The sequence below is a fragment of the Pristiophorus japonicus genome, chromosome 5 (assembly GCF_044704955.1).
Source record: "Pristiophorus japonicus isolate sPriJap1 chromosome 5, sPriJap1.hap1, whole genome shotgun sequence".
Taxonomy (NCBI): Eukaryota; Metazoa; Chordata; class Chondrichthyes; family Pristiophoridae; genus Pristiophorus; species Pristiophorus japonicus.
In genome coordinates this window covers 128896271-128910703 of record NC_091981.1, presented here as the reverse complement: position 1 = coordinate 128910703, position 14433 = coordinate 128896271, and the positions used below count along the sequence as shown (strand labels likewise).

The 14433-nt window shown below is 45.9% G+C and overlaps 1 protein-coding gene across 2 annotated transcripts in view; it reads left to right on the top strand.

Moving 5' to 3' along the window:
* Nucleotides 1–14433, top strand: part of gpnmb (glycoprotein (transmembrane) nmb) — a 116822-nt gene that overhangs the window by 22622 nt on the left and 79767 nt on the right. The window lies entirely within an intron of this gene.

The window sequence follows — 14433 nt, the reverse complement described above, 5'->3', positions numbered from 1 at the left end:
AGCAGCTCACCCGGCGAAGTGTCCTTGAAGATCGGGCCACTGCTGGCATCACAGCGGTCCTCAGGTAGGAAACCTGGGTGGGTGGAGGAAGGTATCAGTGGCTGGAGGGGCGGGGGGGGGGGGCGGAGGGGTGGTGCGGGGGCGGAGGAGTGTCACTAGCTAGAGGAGGCGATCAATGGCCTGGGATTGGGGTAGATAGGAGGTTGGGATAGAATCAGCAGCTGGTTCAAGGGGATCAGTGGCTGGGTTGGGGGAGGAATTGCTAACCAATGAAGGGGATTGGTGGCGGGCTGGGGATCGGTGGGTGGGGGCGGGGGGTAGGGGTGGTGGCAGTGGCCTGCATTCTTTTAATGTGGAGTAGGGAGAGACATTCCTGCTCCTTCTGATTACACTTTCAGGTAAGTATATTTTTAAAACTTACCTTGTTGATTGCAGGATATAGGTCTCACTCTTTGTTTCCTGTCTGTCAGACAACTTTCTATTCATGAGATTCCACTTCCTCTTATACCATACACGTGAATTATTGTAATCAGACTCCTGTGAGACACATGACAAACATTTCTAAATATCCATCTAAATTACATGGTACCTGTACAAAAAAACCTTTTATATTTGCCAAACAAGTCTTGCCTTTAACAAATTCATGCTGGCTGTCTATGATTAGCTCATGTATTTATAAGTGCTTACTAATTTGACTTTTAATTATGAGTTCTAAGAATTTGTCCACAATTGAGCTTTAATTAGTCTACAGTTAACAGTTTATCATTCACTCCTTTTTTAAACAGAAGTATTGCGTTAGCTACTCTCCAGTCCCATCGTTCAAATTAATCTTCTGAGGAGGATTGAAAAATTGTGGTCAGATCCTCTGCTGTCTCTTTGCTGACTTCCTTCAGAAGCCTTGGGTGTAGGCCATCAGAACCTGGTCGACTTATCCACATTAAGTTCTGCTGATTTTCTTTCAAAACTAATTTATTTTCTACAATTTAATCCAACAATATATTGACTGAGAAAACAGACCTGAACACACTGACCCAGAATTTCTTCACGGCTGTTCCCACTGTACTGCTGTAACTTTGCCAGAAGTGTGGTAGAAACCTGTTTATGTGCAGAAACAGGATTTCTGCTGCACTTCTGGCAAAGTTAGGTCAGCACATTGGGAGCAGCTCCATGGAAATCCATGGCAACTGTTTTAAAAAGAAAACCTTCCATTTGTCACCATAGATATTTTCCCTATTGTTGGTTAATTAAAATTTCCTGCAACTATGACTATAATGTTAATACATCCCTTTCTAATGTCTACAAATCTCATCCTCCATTTCTTTTCCACTGTTTGAAGTTTGCAGTCCTCTGTTCTTAAGGACGTAGGAATCAATTGGAGGTGGAGCTATGTGGGTTAGTTAAGTGATGGCTCATGGGTAACCATGGACTCCTGGAGTTTATTGATTGTCTTCAGGAGCCAAAGAGGAATTTGCATTTTCCCTGAAATTGGCCATAACCTTTTTACCCCTAATTTATTTGTTTTCTCCAGGATTTAGCATAAGTTGTGATTGAGGAGAGTGGCGAATGAGGCGAAATCCTCTCTTTAATGGAGTGGGCACTGATGGGCATAATAGGATTTTCTCGGCCTCTGTTCGTATGTAATTAATCATGTTTCATGCATCAGCCTGGATACAATGCATCAGCAAAATTTTTCTGTAATCTGCAGTAGTCTATTGTTAATTTATTGTTACATTTGTCTGGAAACATGTGAATTCAATGGATCTTCACAGTCCAAAACGCATATACATATATTATAATTCACGTTGACTTCCATGCTTGCATAGTTCACAATTTTGTATAATACATCGTTAAACAATTATTACATTCATGTTTATAATTATGTCTGTCTGAAAATCTGATATCAAATGAATTAAATAGTTAAAAGCTACATTTTCAAACAGTCCCAGAGTTCTTCTGAAATTTTGGTGATTAATTCAGAAGAGGATTGACTTTGAATTTGCTATTTGAGGGAGAGGTGGCACAATACTGTTACAGAAAGTTTTACAGAACTGATTGAAATAGCCATATCAATACGGAGCAATTTTATCCGTCCAAGAGGAAATTGACGGGATTAGGTTTTACTTGTTTTACACTCTGCCCAATTTTACTCTACATTGAAGTCAATTGTTGTAACCATCATTGAACCAGCATTCTGCTCGATCCCATGAGTTTTCTGCCTGGCAAGTAGGTTAAAATTACCCCCTAAAACCTTTCAAATGTAGAGACGTTTTATTTTCCACCCAAAAAGGGTAATTCATTCATTGTACACTTTAAAAACATAGAAATTTATAGCACAGATGGAGGCTATTTCAGCCCATCGTGTCCACTCTGGCCGACAAAGAGCCGCACGGCCCTCGGTCAGCAGCCCTGAAGATTACATATAAACCTATGAACAATGAACAATGGCGGAAAGGTAGAGTACCCAGCCCAAAATGTTTGCCCCACACAACTGTGACACCCCTTACACTGAAACATTCTACACTCCACCCCAACCGGAGCCATGTGATCTCCTGGGAGAGGCAAAAACCAGATTAAAAACCCAGACCAATTGGGGCAAAAAAAACTGGGAAAATTCCTTTCCAACCCATCCAACCCATCCAAGCGATGGAAACTAATCCAGGAGATCACCTTGGCTGTATTCGATTCCCTACAGTGCTCATCTGCACCAGCCAACAAGAGATTATCCAGTCTAATCCAATTAACAGCTCTAGGTCTGTAACCCTGCAGGTTGCGGCACTTTAAGTGCCCATCCAAGCACCTTTTAAATGTGATGAGGATTTCTGCATCCACCACCCTTCCAGACAGTGAGTTCCAGACCTCCACAACCCTCTGTGTGAAGAAGCCCCCCTCAAATCCCCTCTGAACCTTCCACCAACCATCTTAAAACTATGCCCCCTCATAATTGATCCCTCCACCAATGGAAATAGCCACTATAGCCAGGCCCCTCAAAATTTTGTACACCTCAATGAAGTCTCCTCTCAACCTCCTCTGTTCCAATGAGAATACAGCCTATCCAATCTGTCTTCATAGCTAAGATTCTCCATTCAAGGCAGCATCCTTGTAAATCTCCTCTGCACCCTCTCTAGTGCAATCACATCCTTCCTATAATACGGCGACTGGAACTGCACGCAGTACTCCAGCTGTGGCCTAACCAGTATATTATACAATTTAAGCATAACCTCCCTGCTCTTATATTCTATGCCTCGGCCAATAAAGGCAAGCATTCGGTATGCCTTCTTAACCACCTTATCCACCTGGCCTGCTACTTTCAGGGATCTGTGGACAAGCACTCCAAGGTCCCTTTGTTCATCTACACTTCAGTACCCCTTTCCTGCTTTCTCTCCATACCCCTTAATCCCTTTAGCCGTAAGGGCCATATCTAACTCCCTCTTGAATATATCCAATGAACTGGCATCAACAACTCTCTGCGGCAGGGAATTCCAGAGGTTAACAACTCTCTGAGTGAAGAAGTTTCTCCTCATCTCATTCCTAAATATGTATACCCTTTCCTTATTTGCCCTCCCAAAGTGCATCACCTCACACTTCTCCAAATTAAATTCCATTTGCCATTGCCCTGCTCACCTGACCAGTAGATTGATATCCTCCTGCAGTCCATGACTTTCCTCTTCATTATCAACCACACAGCCAATTTTAGTGCCATCTGCAAACTATTTAATCATACTCCCTATATTCAAATCTAAACCATTGATATATACCATAAAAAGCAAGGGATCCAGTACTGAGCCCTGCGGAACCCCACTGGAAACATCCTTCCAGTTATAAAAATATCCATCAACCATTATCCTTTGCTTCCTACCTCTAAGCCAATTTTGGATCCAATTAGCCACTTTGCCCTGGATCCCATGGGCTTTAACCTTCGTCACCAGTCTACCATGTGGGACCTTATCAAGAGCTTTGCTAAAATCCATATACACTACATCGTATGCATTACCCTCATCGATCCTCTTGGTTCCATCCGCGAAAAATTCAATCAGGTTAGTCAAACACGATATTCCCTTAATAAATCTGTGCTGACTGTCCGTAATTAATCCTTGCCTTTCCAAATGTAGATTTATCCTGTCTTTCAAGGTTTTTTCCAATAATTTTCCCACCACTGAGGTTAGGCTGGCAGGCCTGTAATTACTCAGCCTATCCCTTTCTCCCTTCTTAAACAAGGGTACCACATTAGCAGTCCTTCAGTCCTCTAGCACCATGCCCAAATCCAAAGAGACTGGATTGACTGGGTCTGTATTCACTGGAGTTTAGAAGAATGAGAGGGGATCTCATGAAAACATATAAAATTCTGACAGGACTGGACAGGTTAGGTGCAGGAAGAATGTTCCTGATGTTGGGGGAGTCCAGAACCAGGGGTCACAGTCTAAGGATAAGGGGTAAGCCATTTAGGACCGAGATGAGGAGAAACTTCTTCACTCAGAGAGTTGTTAACCTGTAGAATTCTCTTGTGCAGAGAGTTGTTGATACCAGTTCATTAGATATATTCAAGAGGGCCCGGGGGCAGCACGGGCCAGCCCACACTGCGATATGTGTGCGCACTAGGTCCGTGCAGCAGAGCAGGTCTCCAGTCGTCCTGGTTTACTCTTGCCACTGGATAAAGGCCTAGCTCTATCAAGCCCGTGTGGTGGCTGATATGCAACGGTCACCACACATTAAAAAAATCCACGCACAGGCATCTTCCACTCCTTCAATTGGAGTTCAGGACTGGAATATCGGGTCCTTCATTGAAACATCTGTGAACTCATGTGGAAGTAAGTCATCCTCGTTCGAGGGACTGCCTATGATGTGTGATGATGACTAACCCAGGATTTTTCATGTCTTCTCTGAGCATTCCTAATATCCATTTTAATTTTACCTCTTTCTATATTCCTTCAAAGATTCTATAATATTTAACCGTTGGTATACGACATAAGAACATAAGAACATAACATAAGAATTAGGAACAGGAGTAGGCCATCTAGCTCCTCGAGCCTGCTCCGCCATTCAAAAAGATCATGGCTGATCTGGCCGTGGACTCAGCTCCACTTACCCGCTCGCTCCCCATAACCCTTAATTCCCTTATTGGTTAAAAATCTATTTATCTGTGATTTGAATACATTCAATGAGCTAGCCACAACTGCTTCCTTGGGCAGAGAATTCCACAGATTCACAACCCTCTGGGAGAAGAAATTCCTTCTCAACTCGGTTTTAAATTGGCTCCCCCGTATTTTGAGGCTGTGCCCCCTAGTTCTAGTCTCCCCGACCAGTGGAAATAATCTCTCTGCCTCTATCTTGTCTATCCCTTTCATTATTTTAAATGTTTCTATAAGATCACCCCTCATCCTTCTGAACTCCAACGAGTAAAGACCCAGTCTACTCAATCTATCATCATAAGCTAACCCCCTCATCTCCGGAATCAGCCTAGTGAATCGTCTCTGTACCCCCTCCAAGGCTAGTATATCCTTCCTTAAGTAAGGTGACCAAAACTGCACGCAGTACTCCAGGTGCGGCCTCACCAATACCCTGTACAGTTGCAGCAGGACCTCCCTGCTTTTGTACTCCATCCCTCTCGTAATGAAGGCCAACATTCCATTCGCCTTCCTGATTACCTGCTGCACCCGCAAACTAACTTTTTGGGATTCATGCACAAGGACCCCCAGGTCCCTCTGCACCTCAGCATGTTGTAATTTCTCCCCATTCAAATAATATTCCCTTTTACTGTTTTTTTTTCCAAGGTGGATGACCTCTCATTTTCCGACATTGTATTCCATCTGCCCAACCTTAGCCCATTCGCTTAACCTACCTAAATCTCTTTGCAGCCTCTCTGTGTCCTCTACACAACCCGCTTTCCCACTAATCTTTGTGTCATCTGCAAATTTTGTTACACTACACTCTGTCCCCTCTTCCAGGTCATCTATGTATATTGTAAACAGTTATGGTCCCAGCACCGATCCCTGTGGCACACCACTAACCACCGATTTCCAACCCGAAAAGGACCCATTTATCACAACTCTCTGCTTTCTGTTAGCCAGCCAATTCTCGATCCATGCTAATACATTTTCTCGGATCCACGTACCTTTATCTTCTGCAGTAACCTTTTGTGTGGCACCTTATCGAATGCCTTTTGGAAATCTAAATACACCACATCCATTGGTACACCTCTATCCACCATGCTCGTTATATCCTCAAAGCATTCCAGTAAATTAGTTAAACATGATTTCCCCTTCATGAATCCATGTTGCGTCTGCTTGATTGCACTATTCCTATCTAGGTGTCCCGCTATTTCTTCCTGAATGATAGCTTCAAGCATTTTCCCCACTACAGATGTTAAACTAACCGGCCTATAGTTACCTGCCTTTTGTCTGCCCCCTTTTTTAAACAGAGGCGTTACATTAGCTGCTTTCCAATCGCTGGTACCTCCCCAGAGTCCAGAGAATTTTGGTAGATTATAACGAATGCATCTGCTATAACTTCCGCCATCTCTTTTAATACCTTGGGATGCATTTCATCAGGACCAGGGGACTTGTCTACCTTGAGTCCCATTAGCCTGTCCAGCACTACCTCCCTAGTGATAGTGATTGTCTCAAGGTCCTCCCTTCCCACATTCCCGTGACCAGCAATTTTTGGCACGGTTTTTGTGTCTTCCACTGTGAAGACCGAAGCTTCCCTTTTATTCTTTATTCTCCCTTGAAAGTCCCTAGACATCCATGGGCTCTAGAATTATTATTCCCAGTCTTTTTCTTTAAGGGCACATGTTTGGCCTGAGCCTTCCGGATCTCCTCCTTGAATGCCTCCCACTGTTCCAACATTGATTTACCCACAAGTAGCTGTTTCCAGTCCACTGAGGCCAAATCACTCCTCAACTTAGCAAAGTTAGCTTTTCCCCAATTTGGGACTTTTATTCTAGGTTTATCCTTGTCCTTATCCATACTAACTTGAATCTGACTGAATTATGGTCACTGGCACCCAAGTGCTCTCCCACTAATACCCCTTCAACCTGCCCAGCTTCATTCCCCAAAACTAAATCCAAAACCGCCACCTCTCGTGTTGGGCTTGCAACATACTGACTAAAAAAGTTCTCTTGAATGCATTTTAAGAATTCCGCACCCTCTATACCCGTCACACTATATTTGTCCCAATCAATATTAGGATAGTTAAAATCCCCTACTATTATTCCAGGTCTATCCGTGTCCTTAGTTATGGATAAGGACAAAGATAGACCTAGAATAAAAGTTCCAAATTGGTGAAAAGCTAACTTTGCTAAGTTGAGGAGTGATTTGGCCCTATGGTTTTTGGACTTCACAGCAATTTGCCTACATATTTGCTCCTCTATCTCCCTCCCACTGTTTGGGGGTCTATAATACAGCAGTATGATCGCCCTTTTTTATTTTTCAATTCCTCGATCCATATGGTCTCATTTGATGATCCCTCCAATATATCATCCTTCCTCACCGCTGTAATAGTTTCTTTAATCAATACCGCGACCCCCTCTCCCCCTCTTTTACCCCCCTCTCTGTCTTGTCTAAAAATCCTGTAGCCAGGAATATTAATCTGCAAAACCTGCCGCTCTTTCAGCCATGTCTCTGTAATGGCTATAATGTCAGACTCCCAAGTGTCTACCTGTGCTCTTAGCTCATCCGCCTTATTCGCTATACTCCTTGCATTAAAGTATATACCATTTAGCACAGGAAGACCTCCTTGATTACTACTTACTAAGCCCTGCTTCCTCTGTATTACAGATTCGCTTTCTAAATTCTTGCTATCCAATTTCTGCTGTACTTCCTTTCCTATTGAATTTGTTCTCAGGTTCCCATCCCCCTGCCAAGCTAGTTTAAACTCTCCCCAACAGCACTAGCAAAACTCCCCGCGAGGATATTGGTCCCGGCACTGTTGAGGTGCAACCCGTCTGGTTTTTTACAGGTCCCATCTCCCCCAGAAGCGGTCCCAATGCCTTAAGAATTTAAATCCCTCCCTCCTACACCAACTTTTCAGCCACGCGTTCATCCTCTCTACCCTTCTATTCTTGTACTCATTAGCATGTGGCACCGGTAGTAACCCGGAGATTACTACCTTTGAGGTCCTACCCTTTAATTTTCTTCCTAGCTCCCTAAATTCTGCCTGTAGGACCTCATCCCTCTTTCTACCTATCCTTGGTCCCGAAATGGACTGTGACCTCTATCTGTTTACCCTCTCCCTCCAAAATGCCCTGCATCCGCTCTGTGACATCCTTGACCCTGGCACCAGGTAGGCACCATACCATTCTGGAGTCACATCTGTGGCTGCAGAAATGCCTCTCTGTTCCCCTAACTATAGAATCCCCTATCACTAGAGTCCTTTTATGCTTCGTCCCTCCCCCCTGTGCAGCTGAGCCACCCGTAGTGCCTTGGAATTGGCTCTGGCTGCACTCTCCAGAGGCACCATCGCCCTCACTGGTGATCAGAATTGAATATTGATTTGAAAGTGAGCTGGACTCATGGGGGAACTCCTGCACTACCTGCCTTACTCCGTCTGGTGGTCACCCACTTCCCCTCTGCCTGCACGCTTTTAAGCTGCGAGGTGATCACCTTCTGAAACATGCTATCCACGTAGCTCTCAGACTTGCGGATGCACCATATGACTCCAGCTGCTGCTCAAGCTCCGAAACGCGGAGCTCGAGTTGTTGAAGCTGGAGACACCTCCTGCACACGTTGTCTAGGCCGTGCGAAGCATCCAGGACTTTCCACAAACTGCAGGATGTACACTCCACGAGCTGTCCTGCCATTCCTGTAATTAGACTTATCTAATTAAAATCTAATTAAAAAGAAAAAGAGAAAAAAAAGATACTTACCAATCAAACAGTCATTATATATGCATGTATTGTATTGTACTTTTATTATTTGCTGAAACTTTTGTTTCTTATCCCTATTTAATTGTAAATAAATGTATAGGTTGTTTCAGTGTGTTAGATTTAATGGGCTCAATTTTCCCCAAGCCCATTTTCTGGCGTATTGCCAGAATTATGCCTGTTTTTCTAGGCCAGAAAAGCGGCAGAAATAATTTCCCAAGTTTCCCCGATGTATAATTCAAATTTGGCGGCGCGCAGCGTGTCCAGTCACCTCGGGGGGGGGGAGGTGGGGGCGGAGCCTGATATCTGCGGCGAAAAATGATGCCGTACCTACTGTGCATGCACGGAAAAAAAGTTACGTTTTTGACATCATTGCAATGGACACGCATGCACAGTACAGCTCCAATTTGGCAATCGGCCATTTTTAAAGAGCCAGTAGTGTGTGTGAGAACATTGGAAAAATCACAGCTGCAGCAATACAAGATGCAACGCAGTGCAAGGACCAAGAATTTCTTACAGGAAGAAGTGGAGGCACTAGTTACTATGATTGAGGGAAGATGGCAGGAGCTGGACACCAGCAGAGGTCACATAAAAGTTCCACCCAAAGAAATGAAGAAACGCTGGAACCAAGTTGCAGAAGATTACTGCGCAATGGTGAACACCACGAGATCTGGAGGCCAGTGTAAAAAGAAGTGGCAGGACCTTGGGCAAGTAGTTAGTGTAAGTAATATTTTCATTTATTCAATGCAGTTGCAATTGTAAATGTGACCAGCTGTATGTCCCACCCAGCAGAAAGACACCCTCTTTAAAAAGTTAGATTTTCATAGCTTTGCAGAGGAAGGTGGCACATAATAAAAGGGAAAGAACTCGGAACAGGAGGAGGCCCGGCAAATCTGCACCCACTGACACACTTGGAAGAGAGGGTCGCTGCTTTGATGGGTCCTGCCTGGAAAAAAGCAATCAGTACTGCACGAGCTGGGCCCACACTCAAGGGAGAGGGTAAGTCCTGAAAATTCAGCGTGTTCCTTCAAATCAGCCTGTTGCCTAGCCTGCGATGTGTGAGCCTACTCATACCATCCACCCTGCCCCATCCTCTGCTGCTAACCATTTGACTGTTCTGTTATATTTTGTAGAACTTGAGGCCAACCCTGATGATGCAGAAGAAGATTCTGACACGGATGAGCCTAAAGAGAACATCTTCCAATCCAACCCTCCAGACCAACATGGGGGTGAGGGGAAGGGGATGGAGCTGGATGAAGCTCCCACTGTTGTACTGACTTTGGAGGAGGTGCCGCTCATGGAGGTAACAGCCCCTTCTGTGACTAGTGGTTTGAGTATTGGTGGGACAGTCCAAGGTTTCACACCTTCCGAGGTTGCGGGTCCCAGTGGTGGGGTGCGAGCTACAACCGTGGGGAGGAGGGTAAGGAGAGCTCGACCGTGCTCTCCTGAGGTGCAGGATCTAACAGATGTGGTTCAGATGATGCAATTGAGTGCAGAGAGCATTGACCTTACCCGACCACTCCTGGACGCCATCAGTGGGGTGAGTGATGAGGTAGCGGGACTGTCGAGAGAAGTAACAGCAATGACACGAGAAATGGGAACGATATCCGGGACCATCAGTGAGGAAATAGTGGCCATGAGGGAGGGAATGTCAGAGGTAGTGCAAACCTCGTCCCTGACCATGAGGGAGGGAATGTTGCAGGTCATTGAGACATTGTCAGGGCGCATGAGGGATGAAATGTTGGAGTTAGCTGCTGCAATAAGGGAACACACCCAGACCTGCACCCATTGACAGAATCAACTGTCACTCCCATTCCAATCCCCACACCAGCCTCTGAAGAGCCCAAAGCCGGGCCCTCCAACTTGCTGCCTGGGCTCTCCAACTTGCCGCTTGATGCCAACGCCGCCCCCACCCCCTCTCTCCTCAAGAGGTGCGCAGTACCCGAGATGTTAGAAAGACTAAGCTAGGTACCAAGCCCAGAAACACTGCACCACCGCCTGCGGGCAGGGGTGGTGGAGAGTCCAAGACCGAGCGCAGCGGGCGGTCTTAGAATAAGGGGGAGGGGGGATGGGTGCAGCCTTTCTTTTGCTGCTGTTATTATTGTCATTATTGTTATTACGGTTGTAACTGTTCTCAAATTAAAAGTTTTTTGTAAGCTATGTAAATTTACAAGTTTATAAGTGATCTTAAAGTTTTTAAGTGATCTTAAAGAGTGATCTTAAAGTAAAGTTTGATAGAAGAATAATTTTATTAAAGTTAAGCTAAGTACATTGTAAATGTTTGATTAAAATATCTTTTACATTAAAACTGAATCATGTTTCATTAACACAACACAACATTACGGAACAGCTCCAAACAGTAACCATGGTCCATGTGGAATAGGTGTCGCTGAGCCCTCGGGCATCAGTAAAGCGTTCACGGATGAGCTGCTGGCGCAAGGCTCGACCAATCGCCTAAGGGGCACGATGGCCCGCCCTCCTCCGCCGTCATGCTCTAGCCTCAAGCACTTGCATGGCTTCCTCATCTTCGTTGTCCTCCTCCTCCTGCTCGTCATCTGCATCTTCCACATCATTATCATCAGACACTCTCACCCAGGTGGGTCTTCCACTACCAGGTGCTGCTACCTCATGATGGCTAAGTTATGCAGCATGCAGCACACAACAGTGAACTGACTGACGATCTCAAGGGAGTACAGCAAGTAGTCTCCGGAATGGTCCAGGCATCGGAAACTGCTGTTCCAATATGCCAATGGTCCTCTCTATTAGGCTGAGCATCACAATGTGCGACATGTTGTATTCACGGTCAGCTTTCGTCCGGGTTACGCGTAGGGGCGTCATGAGCTAGGTGGCGATGCCGTACCCTTCGGGCTGGACTTTCCCCTGATGATCGCTGGGCTATTGCCCATCTACCGCCCAAATAGGCAGGCTATCGCCCATTTTACCTAAAAAGTGGAAAGTTGGGCCGGAACATCACCCAAAGATTGCCGGCCCAACTTTCGACACACAAGAATTTCACATCGCCGAGGTGATCGCCCACCGCAACTTTCAATACATCACCCACACATCGCCGAGCTGATCACTCGCCGAGAAGATAGCTGGAGAAAAGCTGCTCCTGACTGGCATGAATCGGCACTGCGGATGCTATTTTGAATGTTGGAGGAGGTGAGAGGCTGCTTGAAGGAGAATTAATTTGTGAGTTATGTTATGGGCCTTACTGACCTTTTGGCAATTGTTATATATGTGGACTTGTATTTACTCTGTACAGTCACCAGAGGGCTCATCCCCTGGAGTTCAAAGGGATCCCATAATCCCTTGAGAGCACAGGTATTTAAGGAGGCTTCACAGGTTGGAGAGGCACTCTGGAGACCTGCAATAAAAGACTACGGTCACACTTTGAGCTCAAAGTGTTCAGTCTGACTCTTTCTCCATACACAACAACTGGCGACGAGATACAGATAGCGAACCCAAAGTGGGCATCCTGGAGAAATTTTCGGAAGGAGATGATTGGGAAACTTTTGTGGAGTGACTCGACCAATACTTGGTGGCCAACGAGCTAGATGGGGAAGAGAGCGCTGCCAAACAAAGGGCGATCCTCCTCGTTGTCTGTGGGGCACCAACGTATGGCCTCATGAAGAATCTGCTCACTCCAGCAAAACCCACGGAGAAATCGTATGACGATTTGTGCACACTGGTCTGAGAGCATTTGAACCCAAAGGAATGCGTTCTGATGGCGAGGTACCGGTTCTACATGTACAAAAGATCTGAAGGCCAGGAAGTGGTGAGTTATGTCGCCGAGCTATGACGCCTTGCAGGACATTGCGAATTTGAAGGACATTTGGAGCACATGCTCAGGACTTTTTTGTTCTTGGCACTGGCCACGAAACCATACTTCGCAAACTTTTGACTGCAGAAACCCCAACCTTGAGTAAGGCCATAGCGATAGCCCAGCTGTTCATTGCCACTAGTGACAATACTAAACAAATCTCTCAGCACACAAGTGCTGCTACAAGTACTGTGAACAAAGTGATGTTGTTTTTGAATCGTAACGTACAGGGCAGGTCATAGATACCTGCAGCTGCATGTCCGCAGATGACTCAGAGTCCACCATCAAGGGTGATGAATGCAAGGCCATTAACACTTTGTTGGTGCTGCGGGGGTGATCATCGTTTCCATTCATGCCGATTCAAACAGTACGTTTGCAAGGGCTGTGGAACAATGGGACACCTCCAACGAGTGTGCAGGTGAGCTGCTAAGCCTGTTAAACCTGCAAACCACCATGTTGCAGAGGAGGACAGATCCACGGAGGATCACGACGAACCAGAGCCTCAGATAGAGGAGGCAGAGGTACATGGGGTGCACACATTCACCATGAATTGTCTCCCGATAATGCTCAATGTTGAACTAAATGCACTCCCGGTGTCAATGGAGCTGGACACGTGCGCGAGCCAGTCCATCATGGGCAAAAAGACTTTAGAAAGGTTGTGGTTCAACAAGGCCTCTAGGCCAGTCTTAACTCCAGTTCGCACGAAACTAAGAACTTACACGAAAGAACTGATTCCTGTAATCAGTAGTGCTACCATAAAGGTCTCCTATGATGGAACGGTGCAAAAGCTACCACTCTTGGTGGTATCGGGCGATGGTCCCACGCTGCTCGGCAGGAGCTGGCTGGGAAAGATACGCTGGAACTGGGATGACGTCCGAGCGCTATCGCCCGCTGACGACACTTCGTGTGCCCAGGTCTTAAACAAGTTCCCTTCGCTGTTTGAACCAGGCATTGGGAAATTCCAAGGAGCAAAAGTGAAGATCCACCTAATTCCTGGGCCGCGACCCATCCATCACAAGGCGAGAGCAGTACCGTACATGATGAAAGGGTAGAGATCGAGCTAAACTGGCTGCAAAGAGAGGGCATCATTTCACCGATTGAGTTCTGCATGTGGGCCAGTCCTATGGTCCCAGTCCTCAAGGGAGATGGCACCGGCAGAATCTGTGACAATTACAAAGTACTATCAATCGTTTCTCCCTGCAGGACCAATACCCACTACCAAAGACCGATGACCTCTTTGCAATGCTGGCGGGAGGAAAGACGTTCACGAAGCTGAATCTGACTTCAGCCGACAAGACGCAGGAACTGGAGGAATCATCGAAGGCTCTCACCTGCATCAACACGCACAAGGGCCTTTTTGTTTATAACAGATGCCCGTTTGGAATCCGATCAGTTGCGGCTATATTCCAGAGAAACATGGAAAGTTTACTGAAGTCGGTCCCGCACACCGTGGGCTTCCAGAACGACATCTTGGTCACAGGTCAGAACACAGCCGAGCATCTGCAGAACCTGGAGGAGGTTCTTAGTCGACTCAACCATGTGGGGCTCAGGTTAAAACGCTCGAAGTGCGTTTTCCTGGTGCCTGAAGTGGAATTTGTTATGCTCAAATAAATTGCTTGTGTTGTATGATCCATGTAAGCGTTTGGTACTAGCATGTGATGCGTCATCATATGGCGTCGGGTGTGTATTGCAACAAGCTAATGATTTCGGGAAACTGCAACTGGTTGTTTATATCTAAGGCTGAGAGAGCCTA